Genomic DNA, 26610 nt, shown 5'->3' on the forward strand with positions numbered 1-26610 from the left:
ACTTAACGCCGGAAACGGCAAGAGTTGGATTACAAATTGGGAAAATCATATCCGGGGTGTTACAATCCCCAAGCTTAGGGTTTTGCATATTATTAGCACAATTGACATCAAGAGAATTTATAGTAAAATCATTGCAATCATGCTTTTTATTCAAAGATCTATCGGGAGTCGCTTCATAAAGTAATTCATCACACTTTGCAGATTCATGAATTTCAAGCAAAACTTCATAAAGATAATCTAGTGCACAAAACTCAGTAGCAATTGGTTCATCATAATTGGATCTCTTAAAATATTAGCGAGTGGATGAGTATCCATAGATCTTAGGTTCTCTATTTAGTAATAAATAAACAACTATTCCAACCATACGAGCAAACAAGAAACGGGCAGAAAGAGGCAAATAGAGAGGGAGGATGGAGAGAGAGAGGGCGAATAAAACGGCAAGGGTGAAGTGGGGGAGAGGAAAACGAGAGGCAAATGGCAACTAATGTAATGCGAGAGATAGGGATTGTGATGGGTACTTGGTATGTTGATGCTACCTCTTGAGCTTGCGTTGGATTTCCCCGAAGAGGAAGGGATGATGCAGCAGAGTAGCGTAAGTATTTCCCTCAGTTTTTGAGAACCAAGGTATCAATCCAGTAGGAGGCCACGCTCAAGTCCCTCGTACCTGCACAAAATGATAGCTACTCGCAACCAACGCGATTAGGGGTTGTCAATCCCTTCACAGTCACTTACGAGAGTGAGATCTGATAGAAATAATATTTTTGGTATTTTTGGTATAGAGATGCAAAGTGAAAAGTAAAAGGCAAAGTAAAAAAGCAAAGCAAGATTAAAGTGATGGAAATTGATATGATGAGAATAGACCCGTGGGCCATAGGTTTCACTAGTGGCTTATCTCAAGAGCATAAGTATTCTACCGTGGGTGAACAAATTACTGTTGAGAAATTGACAAAATTGAAAATAGTTATGAGAATATCTAGGCATGATCATGTATATAGGCATCACATCCGTGACAAGTAGACCGAAATGATTCTGCATCTACTACTATTACTCCACTCATCGACCGCTATCCAGCATGCATCTAGAGTATTAAGTTAAAAACAGAGTAATGCCTTAAGCAAGATGACATGATGTAGAGAGATAAATTCATGCAATATGAAATAAACCCCATCTTGTTATCCTCGATGGCAACGATACAATACGTGCCTTGCTGCCCCTTCTGTCACTGGGAAAGGACACCGCAAGATCGAACCCAAAGCTAAGCACTTCTCCCATGGCAAGAACTACCAATCTAGTTGGCCAAACCAAACGGATAATTCGAAGAGACTTGCAAAGATAACCAATCATACATAAAAGAATTCAGAGAAGATTCAAATATTATTCATAGATAGACTTGATCATAAACCCACAATTCATCGGTCTCAACAAACACACCGCAAAAGGAAGAAGATTACATCGAATAGATCTCCACAAGAGAGGGGGAGAGCTTTGTATTGAGATCCAAAAAGAGAGAAGAGGCCATCAGCTACTAACTATGGACCTGAAGGTCTGAGGTAAACTACTCACACTTCATCGGAGAGGCTATGGTGATGTAGAAGCCCTCCGTGATGACGGCCCTCTCCGGCAGAGCTCCGGAACAGGCCCCAAGATGGGATCTCATGTAGAAAGAAAGTTGCGGCGGTGGAATTAGGTTTTTGGCTCCTGTTCTGGTCGTTTGGGGGTACGTAGGTATATATATGAGGAAGGAGTACGTCGGTGGAGCACCGAGGCCCACAATGCAGGGGGGCACGCCCCCCACCCTCATGACCGCCTCTCTGATGCCTTGGCATAGGGACCAAGTCTCCTGGACCACGTTCGGTGAGAAAATCACGTCCCCAAAGGTTTCATTCCGTTTGGACTCTGTTTGATATTTTGTTTCTCCGAAATACTGAAATAGGCAAAAAAAACAGCAATTCTGGGTTGGGCCTCCGGTTAATAGGTTAGTCCCAAAAATAATATAAAAGTGGAAAATAAAGCCCAATATAGTCCAAAACAGTAGATAATATAGCATGGAGCAATCAAAAATTATAGATACGTTGGAGACGTATCAGGCATCGCCAAGCTTAATTCCTGCTCGTCCTCGAGTTGGTAAATGATAAAAAGAGAATTTTTGATGCGGAGTGCTACTTGGCATAATTTCAATGCAAATATTCTTAATTGTGATATGCATATTCAGATTCGAAAGATTCAAGACAAAAGTTTATATTGACATAAAAATAATAATACTTCAAGCATACTAACAAAGCAATTATGTCTTCTCAAAATATCATGGCCAAAGAAAGTTATCCCTACAAAATCATATAGTCTGGCTATGCTTTATCTTCACCACACAAAGTATTTAAATCATGCACAACCCCGATGACAAGCCAAGCAATTGTTTCATACTCTAACTTTTACAAAACTTTTTCAATCTTGACGCAATACATGAGCGTGAGCCATGGATATAGCACTATAGGTGGAATACAATGGTGGTTGTGGAGAAGACAAAAAGAGGGGAAGATAGTCTCACATCAACTAGGCATATCAACGGGCTATGGAGATGCCCATCAATAGATATCAATGTGAGTGAGTAGGGATTGCCATGCAACGGATGCACTAGAGCTATAAGTATATGAAAGCTCAAAAAGAAACTAAGTGGGTGTGCATCCAACTTGCTTGCTCATGAAGACCTAGGGCAATTTGAGGAAGCCCATCATTGGAATATACAAGCCAAGTTCTATAATGAAAGATTCCCACTAGTATATGAAAGTGATAACATGAGAGACTCTCTATTATGAAGATCACGGTGCTACTTTGAAGCACAAGTGTGGTAAAAGGATAGTAACATTGTCCCTTCTCTCTTTTTCTCTCATTTTCTGTTTGGGCCTTTTCTCTTCTTTTTATTTCCTCTTTATTTTTGGGCTTCTTTGGCCTCTTTTATTTATTTTTCGTCCATAGTCTCATCCCGACTTATGGGGGAATCATAGTCTCCATCATTCTTTCCTCACTTGGGACAATGCTCTAAAAATGATGATCATCACACTTTTATTTTTCTTACAACTCAACAATTACAACTTGATACTTAGAACAAAATATGACTCTATATGAATGCCTCCGACGGTGTACCGGGATATGCAATATGACAATGATGAATGTGTCATGATAAACGGAACGGTGGAAAGTTGCATGGCAATATATCTCGGAATGACTATGGAAATGCCATAATAGGTAGGTATGGTGGCTGTTTTGAGGAAGGTATATGGTGGGTGTATGATACCGGCGAAAGGAGCGCAGTATTAGAGAGGCTAGCAAAGGTGGAAGGGTGAGAGTGCGTATAATCCATGGACTCAACATTAGTCATAAAGAACTCATATACTTATTGCAAAAACATAGAAGTTATCAAAGCAAAGTATTAGGCGCATGCTCCTAGGGGGATAGATTGGTAGGAAAAGACCATCGCTCGTCCCCGACCGCCACTCATAAGGAAGATAATTAATAAATAAATCATGCTCCGACTTCATCACATAACGGTTCACCATACGTGCATGCTACGGGAATCACAAACTTTAACACAAGTATTCTTTAAATTCACAACTACTCAACTAGCATGACTCTAATATTATCACCTCCGTATCTCAAAACAATTATCATGCTTCAATCTTTTCTTGGTATTCAACAGACTCAAAAGAAAGTTTCACAAATCTTGAATACCAAGCATATTAGTATTAGGCAAATTACCATGCTATTAAGAGACTCTCAAAATAATTTAAGTGAAGCATGAGAGATCAATAGTTTCTTTAAAACGAATCCACCACCATGCTCTAAAAGATCTAAGTGAAGCACATAGAGCAAAATTATAACGCTCAAAAGATATAAGTGAAGCACATAGAGCAAAACTACATAGCTCAAAAGATATAAGTGAAGCACATAGAGCAAAATTATAATGCTCAAAAGATATAAGTGAAGCACATAGAGTATTCTATCAAATTTTAATTCATGTATGGCTCTCTCAAAAGGTGTGTACAACAAGGATGATTGTGGCATACTAAAACACAAAGACACAAATAATACAAGACGCTCCAAGCAAAACACATATCATGTTGGTGAATAAAAATATAGCTCCAAGTAAATTACCGATGGAAGTGGACGAAAGAGGGGATGCCTTCCGGGGCATCCCCAAGCTTTGACTTTTTGGTGTCCTTGGATTATCTTGGGGGTTCCATGGGCATCCCTAAGCTTAGGCTCTTGCCACTCCTTGTTCCATAATCCATCAAAAGAATTCACCCAAAACTTGAAAACTTCACAACACAAAACTTAAAGTAGAAAACTCGTGAGCTCCGTTAGTGAAAGAAAACAAAAAAACACTTCAAGTTACTGTAATGAACTTATTATTTATCTATATTGGTGTTAAACCTACTGTATTCCAAATTTTCTATGGATTATAAACTATTTTACTAGCCATAGATTCATCAAAATAAGCAAACAACACACGAAAAACAGAATCTGTGAAAAACAGAAAAGTCTGTAGTAATCTGTAGCTAGCGCAAGATCTGGAACCCCAAAAATTAAAAAATAAATTTCTGGACGTGAGCAATTTATCTACTAATCATATTCAAAAATAATTAACTAAATATCACTCTTCAAATAAAAATGACGGCAGTTCTCGTGAGCGCTAAAGTTTCTGTTTTTTACAGCAAGTTCAACAAGACTTTCCCCAAGTCTTCCCAACGGTTCTACTTAGCACAAACACTAATTAAACACAAAAAACACAACCAAAACATAGGCTAAATAAATTATTTATTACTAAACAGGAGCCAAAAGCATGGAATAAAAATAAAATTGGATTGCCTCCCAACAAGCGCTATCGTTTAACGCCCCTAGCTAGGCATAAAAGCGAGGATAGATCTAGGTATTGCCATCTTTGGTAGGCAATCCATAAGTGGCTCTCATGATAGTTTCATATGGCAATTTTATTTTCTTTCTTGGAAAGTGTTCCATGCCCTTTTTTAATGGAAATTGAAATCTAATATTCCCTTCCTTCATATCAATAATCGCCCCAACCGTTCTAAGGAAAGGTCTACCAAGAATAATAGGGGAAGAAGGATTGCAATCTATATCAAGAACAATGAAAACTATGGGAACATAATTCCTATTTGCAACAATAAGAACATCATTAATCCTTCCCATAGGTTTCTTAATAGTAGAATCCGCAAGATGCAAGTTTAGAGAGCAATCATCAAAATTACGGAAATCTAGCAAATCACACAAAGTCTTGGGAATAGTAGAGACACTAGCACCCAAATCACACAAAGCATAAAACTCATGATCTTTAATTTTAATTATAATATTTGGTTCCCACTCATCATAGAGTTTTCTAGGGATAGAAACTTTCAACTCAAGTTTTTCTTCATAAGATTGCATCAAGGCATCAACAATATGTTCGGTAAAGGCTTTCTTTTGACTATAAGCATGTGGAGAATTTAGCATGGATTGAAACAAGGAAATACAATCACTTAAAGAGAAACTTTCATAATTAAATTCCTTGAAATCCAATATAGTGGGTTTAGCAACATCTAGATTTTTATTTCTTTCAATCCCACTTTCATCAATTTCATCATAAAGATCTAAATACTCCGAATTTTTAGAACACCTTCTAGGTAAAGGAAGATCATATTCAGTTTCATCAAGATTCATATTGCAAAACAAAGATTTAATCGGAGACACATCAACAACTTTTAGATCTTCATCTTGATTTTCATAGGAATTGGAAGAACACGCTTTAATAAAGGCATCTTTGGAAGCACGCATCCTAGCGGTTCTTTCCTTGCACTCATCATTGGAAATTATCATGGCTTTGAGAAACTCATTGATATCATGCTTAGGAGGAATAGATCTAAGCTTTAAAGAATCAATCTCAAGAGAAATTCTATCAACGTTCCTAGCCAAACCATCAACTTTAAGCACTTTCTCTTCAAGCAAAGCATTAAAATTCTTTTGTGAATTCATAAAATCTTTAACACTATTCTCAAATTCAGAGGGCATCTTATTATAATTTCCATAAGAGTTGTTGTAAGAATTCCCATAATTATTATAAGGATTACTAGGATATGGCCTAGGATTAAAATTCCCTCTATAAGCGTTGTTACCAAAATTATTCCTAACAACAAAATTCACATCCATAGATTCGTTGTTATTCTCAATCAAAGTAGACAAAGGCATATCATTAGGATCAGAAGAAACACTCTTAGTAGCAAATAATTTCATAAGTTCATCCATCTTTCCACTCAAAACACTGATTTCTTCTATCGCATGCACTTTTTATTAGAAGATCTTTCAGTATGCCATTGAGAACAATTAACTATAATATTATCTAGGAGTTTAGTAGCATCTCCTAAAGTGATTTCCATAAAAGTGCCCCCCGTGGCCGAATCTAAAAGATTTCTAGAAGCAAAATTCAATCCGGCATAAAAATTTTGTATAATCATCCACAAATTCAAACCATGAGTAGGGCAATTATGTATCATTAATTTCATTCTCTCCCAAGCTTGTGCAACATGTTCATGATCAAGTTGCTTAAAGTTCATAATATCGTTTCTAAAAGAGATGATCTTAGCGGAAGGGAAATACTTAGAGATAAAAGCATATTTTCACCTGTTCCAAGAATCAATACTATTTTTAGGCAAAGACGAAAACCAAGCTTTAGCACGATCTCTAAGCGAAAAAGGAAATAGCTTCAATTTAACGACATCATTATTGACATCCTTTTTCTTTTGCATATCACATAAATCAACAAAGCTATTCAGATGAGTAGCGGCATCTTCACTAGGAAGGCCGGCGAATTGATCTTTCATAACAAGATTCAACAAAGTAGTATTGATTTCACAAGATTCAGTATTGGCAAGAGGAGCAATCGGAGTGCTAAGGAAATCATTATTATTAGTATTGGTGAAGTCACACAATTTGGTAGTATCTTGAGCCATCGTGACAAACAAGCAATCCAACACACGAGAAAACAAAGGGCAAGCGGGCAAAAAGAGGCAAATAGAGAGGGAGGATAGAGAGAGAGGGTGAATAAAATGGCAAGGGTGAAGTGGGGGAGAGGAAAACAAGAGGAAAATGGCAAATAATGTAATGCGAGAGATAGGGATTGTGATGGGTACTTGGTATGTTGACTTTTTGCGTAGACTCCCCGGCAACGGCACCAGAAATCCTTCTTGCTACCTCTTGAGCTTGCTTTGGATTTCCCCGAAGAGGAAGGGATGATGCAGCAGAGTAGCGTAAGTATTTCCCTCAGTTTTTGAGAACCAAGGTATCAATCCAGTAGGAGGCCACGCTCAAGTCCCTCGTACCTGCACAAAACGATAGCTACTCACAACCAACGCGATTAGGGGTTGTCAATCCCTTCACGGTCATTTACGAGAGTGAGATCTGATAGATATAATATTTTTGGTATTTTTGGTATAGAGATGCAAAGTGAAAAGTAAAAGGCAAAGTAAAAAAAGCAAAGCAAGATTAAAGTGATGGAAATTGATATGATGAGAATAGACCCGGGGGCCATAGGTTTCACTAGTGGCTTCTCTCAAGAGCATAAGTATTCTACGGTGGGTGAACAAATTACTGTTGAGCAATTGACAGAATTGAGCATAGTTATGAGAATATCTAGGCATGATCATGTATATAGGCATCACATCCGTGACAAGTAGACCGAAATGATTCGTCATCTACTACTATTACTCCACTCATCGACCGCTATCCAGCATGCATCTAGAGTATTAAGTTAAAAACAAAGTAATGCCTTAAGCAAGATGACATGATGTAGAGAGATAAATTCATGCAATATGGAATAAACCCCATCTTCTTATCCTCGATGGCAACGATACAATACGTGCCTTGCTGCCCCTTCTGTCACTGGGAAAGGACACCGCAAGATCGAACCCAAAGCTAAGCACTTCTCCCATGGCAAGAACTACCAATCTAGTTGGCCAAACCAAACGGATAATTCGAAGAGACTTGCAAAGAGAACCAATCATACATAAAAGAATTCAGAGAAGATTCAAATATTATTCATAGATAGACTTCATCATAAACCCACAATTCATCGGTCTCAACAAACACACCGCAAAAAGAATAAGATTGCATCGAATAGATCTCCACAAGAGAGGGGGAGAACTTTGTATTGAGATCCAAAAAGAGAGAAGAAGCCATCTAGCTACTAACTATGGACCTGAAGATCTGAGGTAAACTACTCACACTTCATCGGAGAGGCTATGGTGATGTAGAAGCCCTCCGTGATAACGGCCCTCTCCGGCGGAGCTCTGGAACAGGCCCCAAGATGGGATCTCGTGGATACAGAAAGTTGCGGCAGTGGAATTAGGTTTTTGGCTCTTGTTCTGATCGTTTGGGGGTACGTAGGTATATATAGGAGGAAGGAGTACGTCTATGGAGCACCGAGGGGCCCACGAGGCAGGGGGCGCGCCCTAGGGGGGCGCCCCCCCACCCTCGTGACCGACTCTCTGATGCCTTGACGTAGGGTCCAAGTCTCCTGGATCACGTTCGGTGAGAAAATCACGTTCCCAAAGGTTTCATTCGTTTGGACTCCGTTTGATATTCTGTTTCTCTGAAATACTGAAATAGGCAAAAAACAGCAATTCTGGGTTGGGCCTCTGGTTAATAGGTTAGTCCCAAAAATAATATAAAAGTGGAAAATAAAGCCCAATATAGTCCAAAACAGTAGATAATATAGCATGGAGCAATCAAAATTATAGATACGTTGGAGACGTATCAGTTGACTTTTTGCGTAGACTCCCCGGCAACGGCACCAGAAATCCTTCTTGCTACCTCTTGAGCTTGCGTTGGATTTCCCCGAAGAGGAAGGGATGATGCAGCAGAGTAGCGTAAGTATTTCCCTCAGTTTTTGAGAACCAAGGTATCAATCCAGTAGGAGGCCACACTCAAGTCCCTCGTACCTGCACAAAACGATAGCTACTCGCAACCAACGCGATTAGGGGTTGTCAATCCCTACACGGTCACTTACGAGAGTGAGATCTGATAGATATAATATTTTTGGTATTTTTGGTATAGAGATGCAAAGTAAAAAGTAAAGGCAAAGTAAAAAAAGCAAAGCAAGATTAAAGTGATGGAGATTGATATGATGAGAATAGACCCGGGGGCCATAGGTTGCACTAGTGGATTCTCTCAAGAGCATAAGTATTCTACGGTGGGTAAACAAATTACTGTTGAGCAATTGACAGAATTGAGCATAGTTATGAGAATATCTAGGCATGATCATGTATATAGGCATCACGTCCGTGAAAAGTAGACCGAAACGATTCTGCATCTACTACTATTACTCCACTCATCGACCACTATCCAGCATGCATCTAGAGTATTAAGTTAAATACAGAGTAACGCCTTAAGCAAGATGACATGATGTAGAGAGATAAATTCATGCAATATGAAATAAACCCCATCTTGTTATCCTCGATGGAAACGATACAATACGTGCCTTGCTGCCCCTTCTGTCACTGGGAAAGGACACCGCAAGATTGAACCCAAAGCTAAGCACTTCTCCCATGGCAAGAACTACCAATCTAGTTGGCCAAACCAAACGGATAATTCAAAGAGACTTGCAAAGATAACCAATCATAAATAAAAGAATTCAGAGAAGATTCAAATATTATTCATAGATAGACTTGATCATAAACCCACAATTCATCGGTCTCAACAAACACACCGCAAAAAGAAGAAGATTACATCGAATAGATCTCCATGAGAGAGGGGGAGAACTTTGTATTGTGATCCAAAAAGAGAGAAGAAGCCATCTAGCTACTAACTATGGACCTGAAGGTCAGAGGTAAACTACTCACACTTCATCGGAGAGGCTATGATGATGTAGAAGCCCTCCGTGATGACGGCCCTCTCAGGCGGAGCTCCGGAACAGGCCCCAAGATGGGATCTCGTGGATACAGAAAGTTGCGGCGGTGGAATTAGGTTTTTGGCTCCTGTTCTGATCGTTTGGGGGTACGTAGGTATATATAGGAGGAAGGAGTACATCGGTGGAGCACCGAGGGGCCCATGAGGCAGGGGGCGCGCCCTAGGGGGGGCGCCCCCACCCTCCTGACCGCCTCTCTGATGCCTTGGCGTAGGGTCCAAGTCTCCTAGATCATGTTCAGTGAGAAAATCACGTTCCCGAAGGTTTCATTCCGTTTGGACTCCGTTTGATATTCTGTTTCTCCGAAATACAGAAATAGGCAAAAAAACAGCAATTCTGGGTTGGGCCTCCGGTTAATAGGTTAGTCCGAAAAATAATATAAAAGTGGAAAATAAAGCCCAATATAGTCCAAAACAGTAGATAATATAGCATGGAGCAATCAAAAATTATAGATACGTTGGAGACGTATCAGTTACCACCAAGTCAAGATGGCGGAGTCCGACCAAGCCGCAACGGCATTCATCACACCATACGGTCCCTTCTGTTTTAACACAATGCCTTTTGGGCTCAAGAACGCCGGCGCAACATATCAGCGCATGATTCAGACATGTCTGGAGAAGCAAATCGGCAAAACAGTAGAGGCATACGTAGACGGTGTGGTTATTAAAACCAAACACGTCGACTCTTTGATAGACGACTTGAGGCTCACATTCGGCAATCTCCGAACATACGACATCAAGCTCAATCCGGAAAAATGCGTTTTCGGCGTACCAGCCGGAAAGCTCCTGGGTTTCATTGTCTCCAGCAGAGGTATCGAAGCTAATCCGGCCAAAATCCAAGCTTTGTCACAATTGGCTACACCAACAGACCTCAAACAAATCCAGAAGTTAACTGGATGCGTGGCGGCTCTAAGCCGCTTTATCTCCCACTTAGGAGAAAAAGCTTTACCCCTTTATTGCCTTCTTCGGCGCACCGAACACTTCGAGTGGACGGACGCTGCCTCAGCCGGATTGGAAGAAATAAAGGCCATTTTGGCAACCAACCCAATCCTGGCCGCGCCAAACATTGGCGAACCAATGCTATTGTACATTGCAGCAACTCATCTAGTTGTAAGCGCAGTGCTCGTCATCGAACGAGAAGCCGCCGAACATAAATTCCCTCTTCAAAAGTCGGTATACTATGTATCCACTGTCCTCACTCCATGCAAATCATGGTACCCACATTATCAAAAGATAGCCTATGTGGTATTCATGGCGTCCCGGAAGCTACGACACTACTTTCAAGAGTGTTTGATTACGGTAGCCTCGGAAGTGCCACTTAATGATATTATAAACAACCGCGACGCTACGGGCTGGATTGCCAAATGGGCCATTGAGCTCCTCCCATTCGACATAACATACAAACCCCGACGAGCCATTAAATCGCAAGTATTGGCCGACTTCGTTGCCGAATGGACGGAGGCCGAACTCCCTAAAGAGTACGGCGCATACTCCAACTGGATCATGCACTTCGACAGTTCTAAAATGCTGGCCAGTCTAGGGGCTGGCGTCGTCCTGACATCCCCAACCGGGGATACCGTTCAGTATGTACTGCAAATATTGTATACATACTCCAACAATGCAGCCGAATATGAAGCTCTGTTTCATGGTCTTCGGATGGCAGTCTCCATGGGCATTCAACGCCTGGAGGTGCGTGGGGATTCAAACCTCGCAATATCCCAAATAAATGGAGATTTTGACGCTAAGGATCCGAAAATGGCCGCCTATCTAAACGCCGTCCTAAAAATGTCAGCTCGGTTCGAGGGGCTCGAATTTCACCATGTGGCTCAAGAAAACAATCAGGCGGCGGATGTCCTCGCCCGCATCGGCGCAAAACGCGATACGGTCCCCCCCCCCAACATATTTCTGGAAAGGCTGTTCAAGCCATCCGTAGTATGGGAAGGAGACACCGGTAACAATAGTCCAGACCCGGCCAAAATGCCCGATACCGAATACTCTGACATAATCGGAGACTCTGCCACCGAAATAACACCTTCATCCCATGTAATAATGGCCATTATTGCCCCGTGGATAGAACCATTCCTGGCCTACCTAACTAGACAGGAACTTCCGGAGGACCAAAATGAGGCACGCTGCATAGTACGGCGATCCAAGGCCTACGGGGTCCATGAGGGAGAATTGTACAAGAAAAGCACTACCGGAGTCCTTCAAAGGTGCATCTCCAAAGAGGAAGGGCAGAATCTTTTGGCAGAAATTCACGCTGGACTTGGCGGTCATCACGCCGCAGCCCGGGCCCTTGTAAGCAAGGCCTTCCGCACAGGATTCTATTGGCCAATAGCCCGGGCAGACGCACAGGACTTGGTCCAACGTTGCCCCGGTTGCTAGCTAATGTCTACTACACAACCTTCTTCTTGTAGACGTTGTTGGTCCTCCAAGTGCAGAGGTTTGTAGGATAGTAGCAAATTTCCCTCAAGTGGATGACCTAAGGTTTATCAATCCGTAGGAGGCGTAGGATGAAGATGGTCTCTCTCAAGCAACCCTGCAACCAAATAACAAAGAGTCTCTTGTGTCCCCAACACACCCAATACAATGGTAAATTGTATAGGTGCAATAGTTCGGCGAAGAGATGATGATACAAGTGGTATATGGATAGTAGATAATAGTTTTTGTAATCGGAAATTATAAAAACAGCAAGGTAACTAATGATAAAAGTGAGCGTAAACGGTATTGCAATGATAGGAAATAAGGCCTAGGGTTCATACTTTCGCTAGTGTAAGTTCCCTCAACAATTTTAACATAATTGGATCACATAACTATCCCTCAACATGCAACAAAGAGTCACTCCAAAGTCACTAATAGCGGAGAACGAACGAAGAGATTATGGTAGGGTACGAAACCACCTCAAAGTTATTCTTTCCAATCAATCCGTTGGGCTATTCCTATAAGTGTCACAAACAGCCCTAGAGTTCATACTAGAATAACACCTTAAGACACAAATCAACCAAAACCCTAATGTCACCTAGATACTCCAATGTCACCTCAAGTATCCGTGGGCATGATTATATGATATGCATCACACAATCTCAGATTCATCTATTCAACCAACACATAGAACCTCAAAGAATGCCCCAAAGTTTCTATCGGAGAATCACGACGAAAACATGTGCCAACCCCTATGCATAGGTTCATGGGCGGAACCCGCAAGTCGATCACCAAAACATACATCAAGTGAATCATGTGATACACCATTGTCACCACAGATATCCACGGCAAGACATACATCAAGTGTTCTCAAATCTATAAAGACTCAATCCGATAAGATAACTTCAAAGGGGAAACTCAATTCATTACAAGAGAGTAGAGGGGGAGAAGAAACATAAGATCCAACTATAATAGCAAAGCTCGCGATACATCAAGATCGTGCCAAATCAAGAACACGAGAGAGAGAGAGAGAGAGAGAGATAGAGAGAGATCAAACACATAGCTACTGGTACATACCCTCAGCCCGAGGGAGAACTACTCCCTCCTCATCATGGAGAGCACCGGGATGATGAAGATGGCCACCGGAGAGGGATTGCCCCCTCCGGCAGGGTGCCGAAACGGGTCTAGATTGGCTTTCGATGGCTACGGAGGCTTCTGGCGGCGGAACTCCCGATCTATTCTCCGTTCTGGAAGTTTTAGGATACGTGGGTATATATGGGTGAAAGGAGTACGTCGATGGACCGAAGGGGGGGCATGAGGCAGGGGGCGCGCCCCCTACCCTCGTGAGCTCCTCCTTCATCTTCTGATGTAGGGTCCAAGTCTATCGGTAGGTTTCCTTCCAAAAATAACTTCTCCAGTTCATTTCGTTCCGTTTCGACTCCGTTTGATATTCCTTTTCTTCGAAACACTGAAATAGGCATAAAACAGCAAATCTGGGCTGGGCCTCCGGTTAATAGGTCAGTCCCAAAAATAATATAAAAGTGGAAAATAAAGCCCAATATTGCCCAAAACAGTAGATAATATAGCATGGAGCAATCAAAAATTATAGATACGTTGGAGACGTATCAAGCATCCCCAAGCTTAATTCCTGCTCGTCCTCGAGTAGGTAAATGATAAAAACAGAATTTTTCATGCGGAGTGCTACTTGGCATAAAAAGTTCATATTGACATAAAAATAATAATACTTCAAGCGTACTAACTAAGCAATCATGTCTTCTCAAAATAACATGGTCAAAGAAAGTTATCCCTACAAAATCATATAGTCTGGCTATGCTCTATCTTCACCACACAAAATATTTAAATCATGCACAACCCCGATGACAAGCCAAGCAATTGTTTCATACTTTTGATGTTCTCAAACTTTTTCAATCTTCACGCAATACATGAGCGTGAGCCATGGATATAGCACTATAGGTGGAATAGAATGGTGGTTGTGGAGAAGACAAAAAGGGAGAAGATAGTCTCACATCAACTAGGCGTATCAACGGGCTATGGAGATGCCCATCAATAGATATCAATGTGAGTGAGTAGGGGTTGCGATGCAACGGATGCACTAGAGCTATAAGTGTATGAAAGCTCAACAAAAGAAACTAGTGGGTGTGCATCCAACTCGCTTGCTCACGAAGACCTAGGGCATTTTGAGGAAGCCCATCATTGGAATATACAAGCCAAGTTCTATAATGAAATATTCCCACTAGTATATGAAAGTGACAACATAGGAGACTCTCTATCATGAAGATCATGGTGCTACTTTGAAGCACAAGTGTGGTAAAAGGATAGTAGCATTGCCCCTTCTCTCTTTTTCTCTCATTTTTTTATTTTTTTATTTTTTATTTGGGCCTTCTCTTTTTTTATGGCCTCTTTTTTTATTTGGGCTTCTTTGGCCTCTCTTTTTTCTTCTTTTTTTTCTTTTTCGTCCGGAGTCTCATCCCGACTTGTGGGGGAATCATAGTCTCCATCATCCTTTCCTCACTGGGACAATGCTCTAATAATGATGATCATCACACTTTTATTTTTCTTACAACTCAAGAATTACAACTCGATACTTAGAACAAGATATGACTCTATATGAATGCCTCCGGCGGTGTACCGGGATGTGCAATGATGCATGAGTGACATGTATGAAATAATTATGAACGGTGGCTTTTCCACAAATACGATGTCAACTACATGATCATGCAAGCAATATGACAATGATGAAGCGTGTCATAACAAACGGAACGGTAGAAAGTTGCATGGAAATATATCTTGGAATGGCTATGGAAATGCCATGATAAGTAGGTATGGTGGCTGTTTTGAGGAAGGTATATTGTGGGTTTATGATACCGGCGAAAGGTCCGCGGTATTAGAGAGGCTAGAAATGGTGGAAGAGTGAGAGTGCGTATAATCCATGGACTCAACATTAGTCATAAAGAACTCCCATACTTATTGAAAAAATCTATTAGTTATCGAAACAAAGTACTACACGCATGCTCCTAGGGGGATAGATTGGTAGGAAAAGACCATCGCTCGTCCCCGACCGCCACTCATAAGGAGGACAATCAATAAATAAATCATGCTCCGACTTCATCACATAACGGTTCACCATACGTGCATGCTATGGGAATCACAAACCTCAACACAAGTATTTCTCAAATTCACAACTACTCAACTAGCATGACTCTAATATTACCATCCTCATATCTCAAAACAATCATCAAGTATCAAACTTCTCTTAGTATTCAACACACTCATAAGAGAATTTTATTATTCTTGAATACCTAGCATATTAGGATTTTAAGCAAATTACCATGCTATTAAGACTCTCAAAATAATCTAAGTGAAGCATGAGAGTTCATCTATTTCTTCAAAATAAAACTACCACCATGCTCTAAAAGATATAAGTGAAGCACTAGAGCAAATGACAAACTACTCCAAAAGATATAAGTGAAGATCAATGAGTAGTTGAATAATTATGCAACTATGTGAAGACTCTCTAACATTTAAGAATTTCATATCTTGGTATTTTATTCAAACAACAAGCAAAGCAAAAGAAAATGACATTCTAAGAATGGCAAACATCATGTGAAGAAGCAAAAACTTAGGATCAACCAAAACTAACCGATAGTTGTTGAAGAAGAAAGGTGGTATGCCAACCGGGGCATCCCCAAGCTTGAGCTTTTGTGTCTCCTTAATTCCTCTCATATCACGGTCTTCCTAAATCTCAAAAGCTTCATCCACACAAAACTCAACAAGGACTCGTGAGATAAGTTAGCATAAACCATTGCAAAAAACCTTATCATACTCTACTGTAGCAAATCACTAAAATTATTATTCAACATTTAATACTAAATGCCTCTGCATATTTTAATAGTCCTATCCTCAAATAGAATCATTAAAGAAGCAATCAGATGCAAACAATGCAAACATAACAGCAATCTGCCTAAACAGGATAGTCTGTAAAGAAAGCAGCAACATCCATACTTCCCTAGCTCCAAAAATTATGAAAGAAAATTCCCACTGTAGTAAATTTATCAGAGCTTAATATGCAAAAGGTTTCAATATTTTATCACATTCTGACTTTTCTAGGGAATTATTGCAACAGCGGTAAACTTTCTGTTTTCAAACAGCAACATGTATACTTGTAACATAGGCATAGTAAAGACTATCAATGCCACTTTTATTGAAATAAAAGGTGCAAAACATTGTTCTAAATAACAGCAAGAAAATCCTACCAAAATAAATTGACGCTCCAAGCAAAACACATATCATGTGGCGAATAAAAATATAGCTCCAAGTAAAGTTACCGATGAACGAAGACGAAAGAGGGGATGCCTTCCGGGGCATCCCCAAGCTTAGGCTCTTGGTTGTCCTTGAATATTACCTTGGGGTGCCTTGGGAATCCCCAATCTTAGGCTCTTGCCACTCCTTATTCCATAGTCCATCGAATCCTTACCCAAAACTTGAAAACTTCACAACACAAAACTTAACAGAAAACTCGTAAGCTCCGTTAGTATAAGAAAATAAATCACCACTTCAAGGTACTGTAATGAACTCATTCTTTATTTATATTGGTGTTAAACCTACTTTATTCCAACTTATCTATGGTTTATAAACTATTTTACTAGCCATAGATTCATCAAAATAAGTAAACAACACATGAAAAACAGAATCTGTCAAAAACAGAACAGTCTGTAGTAATATGGATCAAACATATACTTGTGGAACTCATAAAATTCTCAAATAACTTTCTGGACCTGAGGAATTTATCTATTAATCATATTCAAAAAGAATTAACTAAATATAACTCTCCAAATAAAAATGGCAGCAATTCTCGTGAGCGCTAAAGTTTCTGTTTTTTACAGCATGATCAACAAGACTTTCCCAAAGTCTTCCCAAAGGTTCTACTTGGCACAAACACTAATTAAAAGCATAAAACCACATCTAAGCAGAGTCTAGATGAATTATTTATTACTAAACAGGAGAAAAAATCAAGGAACAAAAATAATATTTGGTTGCCTCCCAACAAGCGCTATCGTTTAACGCCCCTAGCTAGGCATGCTGATTTCAATGATGCTCACATAAAAGATAAGAACTGAAACATAAAGAGAGCATCATAAAGAATATGACTACCACATTTAAGTCTAACCCACTTCCTATGCATAGGTATATTTGTGAGCAAATAACTTATGGGAACAATAATCAACTAGCATAGGAAGGCAAAACAAGCATAACTTCAAAACTTTAAGCACATAGAGAGGAAACTTGATATTATTGCAATATGTAGAAGCATATGATCCTCTCTCATAATAATTTTCAGTAGCATCACGAATGAATTCAACAATATAACAAGCACCTAAATCATTCTTTTCATGATATACTAGCATAGAAAATTTACTACTCTCCACATAAGCAAAATTCTTCTCGTTCGGAATAGTGGGAGTATCATAAGAGACTTGAATACTATAAATTGTTTCCACATTAAAAGAGTAATGTTGAGAGAAAGGGTACTCATAATCATGACAAGTTTTATAAATATAATCATCACTACTCTTTATAACATAAGTTTCATCACAATAATCATCATAAGTAGCAACTTTGTTCTCATCATAATCAATTAAAACCTCTTCCAAAATAGTGGATACATCACTAAATAAAGTCATGACCTCTCCAAATCCACTTTCATCAATATAATCATCATAGGTAGAAGGCATGCTATCATCATAACAACTTTGCATATCAAAACTTTGAAGACTAAAAATATCACCATTATTAAACATAGCATCCCCAAGCTTGGGACAAACATTAATTGCAGCAAATATATTCTCAAATATGTCATCCTCATCAAACATAGCTTCCCCAAGCTTGGGCCTTTTACATAAGCATAATCACTCTCATCATTAATAGTATGGATAGCACCAATGGTATAGCAATTATAATATTCTTCCAAGCAAGTGCCAAAAAGATTTTCAAGATCATAAGGAGTATCATTATCTTCCCAATCATAATCATCACAACAAGCAATAGGCATAACGAGATCATCATCAAGTGTATTCTTTTCATGAGGCACAGCAATAATAGGAGCAACTTTATTTGGGAGAGATACCTTTTTACCTCTCTTCCTTTTTCTTTTCTTCTTCTTCACCACATCATGTGTGGGTTCAATCCTCCTTTTGGAGCTCCTTATTAATGAGATTGGTTGAATAGAGGGCTCCTCTTCGTTACCTGATTCATCATAAGAAATAATAGGAGAATATTGGGAAGTCTCTTCCCTTTCGTTAGCATTCTCTTCATCTTCTATTTGTTTTCTTTTCTTTATGTAATTGGCAATATAAGGATTTTCAATGCAATTCACCGTGCAATACATATAAATTTCCTCTAGATCAAAATGAAGAATTTTATCAAGGGCAAATTTTGGAATATCCTTAGTTTTATGTTTAATTTCTTCATAACCCAAGAGCAAACTAAGTTCATTATGATGTGCAAGGGAAATCAAGTCATCACAATTTTTGGACACGATACGCTCATGAAACAATTTTCATTGGGTACTAAAATGATCACGTTCATTGCAAAGTTCACAAGTAGGGCTAAGAAAAAATAAATTTTCAGCACATTCATCTAGCTCTTCTTGCAACAATTTGGTTTCTAAGTACTTATGCCTCTTGCAATATCTATCTTCCCTATTTGGTGTGTACTTGCAAACCCAGTCTACTCCACAAAAATTGACATGTTTATAGGAGGCATTTTCATCATAACTAGTGCAATCATCATTAGCATCATGGATATTCAAAGAATTCATACTAACAACATTGCAATCATGCTCATCATTCAAATATTTAGTGCCAAACATTTTAGAGATCTCTTCTTCTAGCACTTGAGCACAATTATTCTTTCCATCATACTCACGAAAGATATTAAAAAGATGAAGCGTATGAGACAAACTCAATTCCATTTCTTTTGTAGTTTTCTTTTATAAACTAAACTAGTGATAAAACAAGAAACTAAAAGACTCGATTGCAAGATCTAAAGATATACCTTCAAGCACTCACCTCCCCGGCAACGGCGCCATAAAAGAGCTTGATGTCTACTACACAACCTTCTTCTTGTAGACGTTGTTGGGCCTCCAAGTGCAGAGGTTTGTAGGACAGTAGCAAATTTCCCTCAAGTGGATGACCTAAGGTTTATCAATCCGTAGGAGGCGTAGGATGAAGATGGTCTCTCTCAAGCAACCCTACAACCAAATAACAAAGTCTCTTGTGTCCCCAACACACCCAAAACAATGGTAAATTGTATAGGTGCACTAGTTCGGCGAAGAGATGATGATACAAGTGGTATATGGATAGTAGATACTAGTTTTTGTAATTGGAAATTATAAAAACAGCAAGGTAACTAATGATAAAAGTGAGCGTAAAGGTATTGCAATGATAGGAAATAAGGCCTAGGGTTCATACTTTCACTAGTGTAAGTTCCCTCAACAATGATAACATAATTGGATCACATAACTATCCCTCAACATGCAACAAAGAGTCACTCCAAAGTCACTAATAGCGGAGAACGAACGAAGAGATTATGGTAGGGTACGAAACCACCTCAAAGTTATTCTTTCCAATCAATCCGTTGGGCTATTCCTATAAGTGTCACAAACAGCCCTAGAGTTCGTACTAGAATAACACCTTAAGACACAAATCAACCAAAACCCTAATGTCACCTAGATACTCCAATGTCACCTCAAGTATCCGTGGGCATGATTATATGATATGCATCACACAATCTCAGATTCATCTATTCAACCAACACATAGAACCTCAAAGAATGCCCCAAAGTTTCTATCGGAGAATCACGACGAAAACATGTGCCAACCCCTATGCATAGGTTCATGGGCGGAACCCACAAGTTGATCACCAAAACATACATCAAGTGAATCATGTGATACACCATTGTCACCACAGATATCCACGGCAAGACATACATCAAGTGTTCTCAAATCTATAAAGACTCAATCCGATAAGATAACTTCAAAGGGGAAACTCAATTCATTACAAGAGAGTAGAGGGGGAGAAGAAACATAAGATCCAACTATAATAGCAAAGCTCGCGATACATCAAGATCGTGCCAAATCAAGAACATGAGAGAGAGAGAGAGAGATCAAACACATAGCTACTAGTACATACCCTCAGCCCCGAGGGAGAACTACTCCCTCCTCGTCATGGAGAGCACCGAGATGATGAAGATGGCCACTGGAGAGGGATTGCCCCCTCCGGCAAGGTGCCGGAATGGGTCTAGATTAGCTTTCGGTGGCTACGGAGGCTTCTGGCGGCGAAACTCCCAATCTATTCTCCATTCTGGAAGTTTTAGGATACGTGGGTATATATGGGTGAAAGGAGTACATCGGTGGACCGAAGGGGGGCCACAAGGCAGGGGGCGCGCCCTAGGGGGGTGGGCGCACCCCTGCCCTCGTGAGCTCCTCCTTCATCTTTTGACGTAGGGTCCAAGTCTATCCGGTAGGTTTCCTTCCAAAAATAACTTCTCCAGTTGATTTCGTTCCGTTTCGACTCCGTTTGATATTCATTTTCTTCGAAACACTGAAATAGGCATAAAACAGCAAATCTGGGCTGGGCCTCTGGTTAATAGGTTAGTCCCAAAAATAATATAAAAGTGGAAAATAAAGCCCAATATTGCCCAAAACAGTAGATAATATAGCATGGAGCAATCAAAAATTATAGATACGTTGGAGACGTATCACCAGCTCTTTGCAAATCAAAGCCACATGCCACCCACCGCCCTCCAAACAATCCCCATTACATGGCCCTTTGCATTCTGGGGGCTTGACATGGTTGGACCCCTTAAAGGGGGAACCCACAAGAAAAAATACTTACTGGTCATGGTGGATAAATTCACCAAATGGATAGAGGCCAGACCTGTTAAAACAGTCGAATCCGGACCGATGATAGACTTCATATCCGGGGTTGTACACCGTTATGGCGTCCCCCACAGCATCATCACTGACAATGGCACGAACTTCACGGCCGACAAGGTAAAACTCTGGTGCAGCAAAATGGGCATCAAGCTCGATTATGCTTCAGTCTATCACCCACAAACCAACGGTCAAGTCGAGCGAGCAAATGGTCTTATAATGAGCGGCATTAAACCCAGATTAGTGCGTTCCTTAACGGAGTCTGACATGCACTGGGTAGAGGAGCTCGACTCTGATGACCCACAAGTATAGGGGATCTATCATAGTCCTTTCGATAAGATAGAGTGTCGAACACAACGAGGAGCAGAAGGAAATTATAAGCGATTTTCAGCAAGGTATTCTCTGCAAGTACTGAAATAAGTGGTAACAGATAGTTTTGTGATGGGATAAATTGTAACAAGCAACAAGTAACAAAAGTAAATAAAGTGCAGCAAGATGGCCCAATCCTTTTGTAGCAAAGGACAAGCCGGAACAAACTCTTATAATAGGAAAAGCGCTCCCGAGGACACATGGGAATATCGTCAAGCTAGTTTTCATCACGTTCATATGATTCACGTTCGATACTTTGATAATTTGATACGTGGGTGGACCGGTGCTTGGGTGCTGTTCTTACTTGAACAAGCATCCCACTTATGATTAACCTCTATTGCAATCATCCACAACTACAACAAAAGTATTAAGGTAAACCTAACCATAGCATGAAACATGTGGATCCAAATCAGCCCCTTACGAAGCAACGCATAAACTAGGGTTTAAGCTTCTGTCACTCTAGCAACCCATCATCTACTTATTACTTCCCAATGCCTTCCTATAGGCCCAAATAATGGTGAAGTGTTATGTAGTCGATGTTCACATAACACCACTAGAGGCTAGACAACATACATCTTATCAAAATATCAAACGAATACCAAATTCACATGACTACTAATAGCAAGACTTCTCCCTTGTCCTCAGGAACAAACGTAATTACTCACAACGCATATTCATGTTCATAATCAGAGGGGTAATAATATGCATATAGGATCTGAACATATGATATTCCACCAAATAAACCAACTAGCATCAACTACAAGGAGTAATCAACACTACTAGCAACCTACTAGCACCAATCCCGGACTTTGAGACAAGAATTGGATACAAGAGATGAACTAGGGTTTGGAGATGAGATGGTGCTGGTGAAGATGTTGATGGAGATTGCCCTCTCCCGATGAGAGGAGCGTTGGTGATGACGATGGTGATGATTTCCCCCTCCCAGAGGGAAGTTTCCCTGGCAGAACAGCTCTGCCGGAGCTCTAGATTGGATCCGCCAAGGTTCCACCTTGTGGCGGCGGAGTCTCGTCCCAAAAAGTTCCTTCTTATTTTTTTTCTCATCGAAAGACTTCATATAGGAGAAGATGGACATCGGAGAGCCACCAGGGGGCCCATGAGGTAGGGGGCGCACCCTAGGGGGGGGCCCACCCTCGTGAGCAGGGTGTGGGCCCCCTGGCCTTCATCTTTGGCGAGGATTTTTCTTTATTTATTTTAAGATGTTCCATGGAGTTTCAGGACTTTTGGAGTTGCACAAAATAGGTCTCTAATATTTGCTCCTTTTCCAGCCCAGAATTCCAGCTGCCGGCATTCTCCCTCCTTATGTAAACCTTGTAAAATAAGAGAGAATAGCCATAAGTATTGTGACATAAAGTGAAATAACAGTCCATGATGCAATAAATATCGATATAAAAGCATGATGCAAAATGGACGTATCAACTCCCCCAAGCTTAGACCTCGCTTGTCCTCAAGCGAAAAGCCGATAACAATAAATATGTCCTCATGTTTAGAAGTAGAGGCGTCGATAAAAATAAAATACGGACATGAAGGCATCATGATTATTCTCATAACAACAACATATATAGATTTTGTCATATGATTACTTATGTTCAAGTGATGATCTATTCACAATGCAAAAGTATAAATCATAAACCTTATTGGGCTCCGACAAACTATAATCTCAGTCACTGAAGCAATTGCAATTTATCATAACATCGGAAAGAGTCTATGTCAGAGCTAAAAAGCAAGTCCACATACTCAACTATCATTTAGTCCTCCATAATTGCTAACACTCACGCAATACTTGTGGTTACGGAGTTTTAATCGGACACAGAGAAAGATAGGGGCTTATAGTTTTTCCCCACAACCTTTTACCTCAAGGGTAATGTCAACAATAATGGTTCATGCTCCCCTACATCCAATTAGATATATATATCATGTTCTTTCCAACATGCTGAGCTTGTCAAATGATAAAATGAAAAAGAAAAGGTGAAGATCACCATGACTCTTGCATAAGGTGGAAGATAATAATAAAGGATAGGCCCTTCGCAGAGGGAAGCAGAGGTTGCCATGCGCTTTTATGGTTGGATGCATAAAATCTCAATGCGAAAGAACATCACTTTATATTGCCCCTTGTGATATGAACCTTTATTATGCAGTCTGTCGCTTTTATTACTTCCACATCATAAGATCGTATAAAGCTTATTTCTGCCACACCAATCAATCATACATATTTAGAGCAATTTTTATTGCTTTGCACCGATGACAACTTACTTGAAGGATCTTACTCAATCCATAGGTAGATATAGTGGACTCTCATGGCAAAACTGGTTTAAGGGTATTTGGAAGCACAAGTAGTATTTCTACTTGGTGCTGAGAATTTGGCTAGCATGAGGGGGAAAGGCAAGCTCAACAAGTTAGAGGATCCATGACAACATACTTTATCTCAGATATAAGAAAGACATAACTCATTACGTTGTCTTCCTTGTCCAACATCAACTCTTTGGCATGTCATATTTTAATGAGTGCTCCCAATCATAAAAGATGTCAATGATAATATATGTATATGTGAAAACCTCTCTTTCCTTATTACTTCCTATTAATTGCAACAATGACCAAATCTATGTCTACCAACTCCCAACAACTTTTAATCATCATACTCTTTCTATGTGAAGTCATTACTCTCAATAAGATCAATATGAACTTTTTGTTTCTTTTTATTCTTTTTCTCTTTTCTTTTATTCACCCAAGATCATGGCAAAATAATCAAGCCCTTGACTCAACACTAATCTTTATTATATATAGCTCACGGTCTCGATTACAAAGGGAGATCATAAAGCAAAACTCAAAACTAGATCATGCCATAAACTTTATTCTACTAGATCAAGATACTACTAATAGGATCGAACTAAGAAAAACGGTAAAGATAGGAGTTGTGATTCTGATACGATACCGGGGCACCTCCCCCAAGCTTGGCAGTTGCCAAGGGGAGTGCCATACCCATGTGATTATGTCTCCTTCTTTGTCGTCGGTGAAGAAGGTGGTGGTGACGGATAATCGCACATCGAGCGTAAGAGGTCCTCCAGCTTGCGAATAATGCCCTTGAGTGCAACAATATGCTCCTGCAACAAAATATTTTCTTGTGTGAGATACTTGTTTTGTATACGAGCTAACTCAATCATCTTGAAAGCTTCGATCTCAGTTGGGGTAAGAAGGTTATGATCAAGTTGGAGGGTGTCTTTCGCTGCTGGAGCTTGATCCTCCGTGGCCTTCTTGATCCTTTCATCCTTGTTGACCCTCGTGGGCTCTTCCCTCTTCAGATCTATCTTCATTAGCCAAGCATCGTTGTCACCATTGTTGGAGGAGGGAGAAGACATGATGCCTAGCCTGGAAAACCCTGACAGAAAATAGCTTGAAACAAGAATAGAGGAGGTTTGCGTGATATGGGAGTCAAAACCTTCGGGAGGTTATATAATAAATTTTTACTGACCAAAATACGTAACATGCAAGAAAACAGAGTTCGGAAGGCACACGAGGTGCTCACGAGGTAGGGGGCACGCCCACCACCCTCGTGGGGCCCTCGTGTCCTTCCCGGACTGCTACTTATTCTTCTATTTTTCTAAATATTCCAAAACGGAGAAATATTGCCTTAAAAATTGTTTTGGAGTCGGTTTACTTACCGTACCACATACCTATTCCTTTTCGGAGTCTGAAACGTTCCGGAAAGTGTCTCTTATGTATTTCTCTGGGTTACGGTTTCAATAATATTGGTTTCAACATTTATGGGATTACCTAAGATATAATGTTTGATTCTTTGACCGTTTACCACTTTTGGATTTGTGCCCTCGAAGTTGTTAATCTTTATGGCACCGGAACGATAGACCTCTTCGATAACATAGGGGCCTTCCCATTTAGAGAGAAGTTTTCCTGCAAAAAATCTTAAACGAGAGTTGTATAGCAATACATAATCACCTACATTAAACTCACGCTTTTGTATCCTTTTGTCATGCCATCTTTTAACTTTTTCTTTAAACAACTTGGCATTTTCATAAGCTTGGGTTCTCCATTCATCAAGTGAGCTAATATCAAATAACCTCTTCTCGCCGGCAAGTTTAAAATCATAGTTAAGCTCTTAAATAGCCCAATATGCCTTATGTTCTAGTTCGAGAGGTAAGTGACATGCTTTTCCATAAACCATTTTATACGGAGACATACCCATAGGATTTTTATATGCAGTTCTATAAGCCCATAATGCATCATCAAGTTTCTTGGGCCAATTCTTTCTAGACCTATTAACAGTCTTTTGCAAAATTAATTTGAGCTCTCTATTGCTCAACTCTACTTGACCACTAGACTGTGGGTGATAAGGAGATGCAATTCTATGATTAATATCATATTTAGCAAGCATTTTACGGAAAGCACCATGAATAAAGTGTGAACCACCATCAGTCATTAAATATCTAGGGACTCCAAACCTCGTCCTTAAGCATTCTAATAGAAGTGTTATGATCAGTACTACTAGTTGGAATAGCTTCTACCCACTTAGTAACATAATCAACAGCAACTAGAATATGTGTGTATCCATTAGAGGCAGGAAAAGGTCTCATATAATCAAAGCCCCAAACATCAAATGGTTCAATAACAAGAGAATAATTCATAGGCATTTCTTGACGTCTACTAATATTACCAATTCTTTGACATTCATCACAAGACAAGACAAACTTACAGGCATCCTTGAAGAGAGTAGGCCAATAAAAACCAGATTGCAATACCTTATGTGCAATTCTATCTCCAGCGTGGTGTCCTCCATAAGCCTCGGAATGACACTTGCGTAGGATCTGTTCCTGTTCATGCTCAGGTACACAACGTCTAATAACACCATCTACTCCTTCTTTATAAAGATGTGGGTCATCCCAAAAGTAATG

This window comes from Triticum dicoccoides, chromosome 2A (assembly GCF_002162155.2).
Source record: "Triticum dicoccoides isolate Atlit2015 ecotype Zavitan chromosome 2A, WEW_v2.0, whole genome shotgun sequence".
NCBI lineage: Eukaryota > Viridiplantae > Streptophyta > Magnoliopsida > Poales > Poaceae > Triticum > Triticum dicoccoides.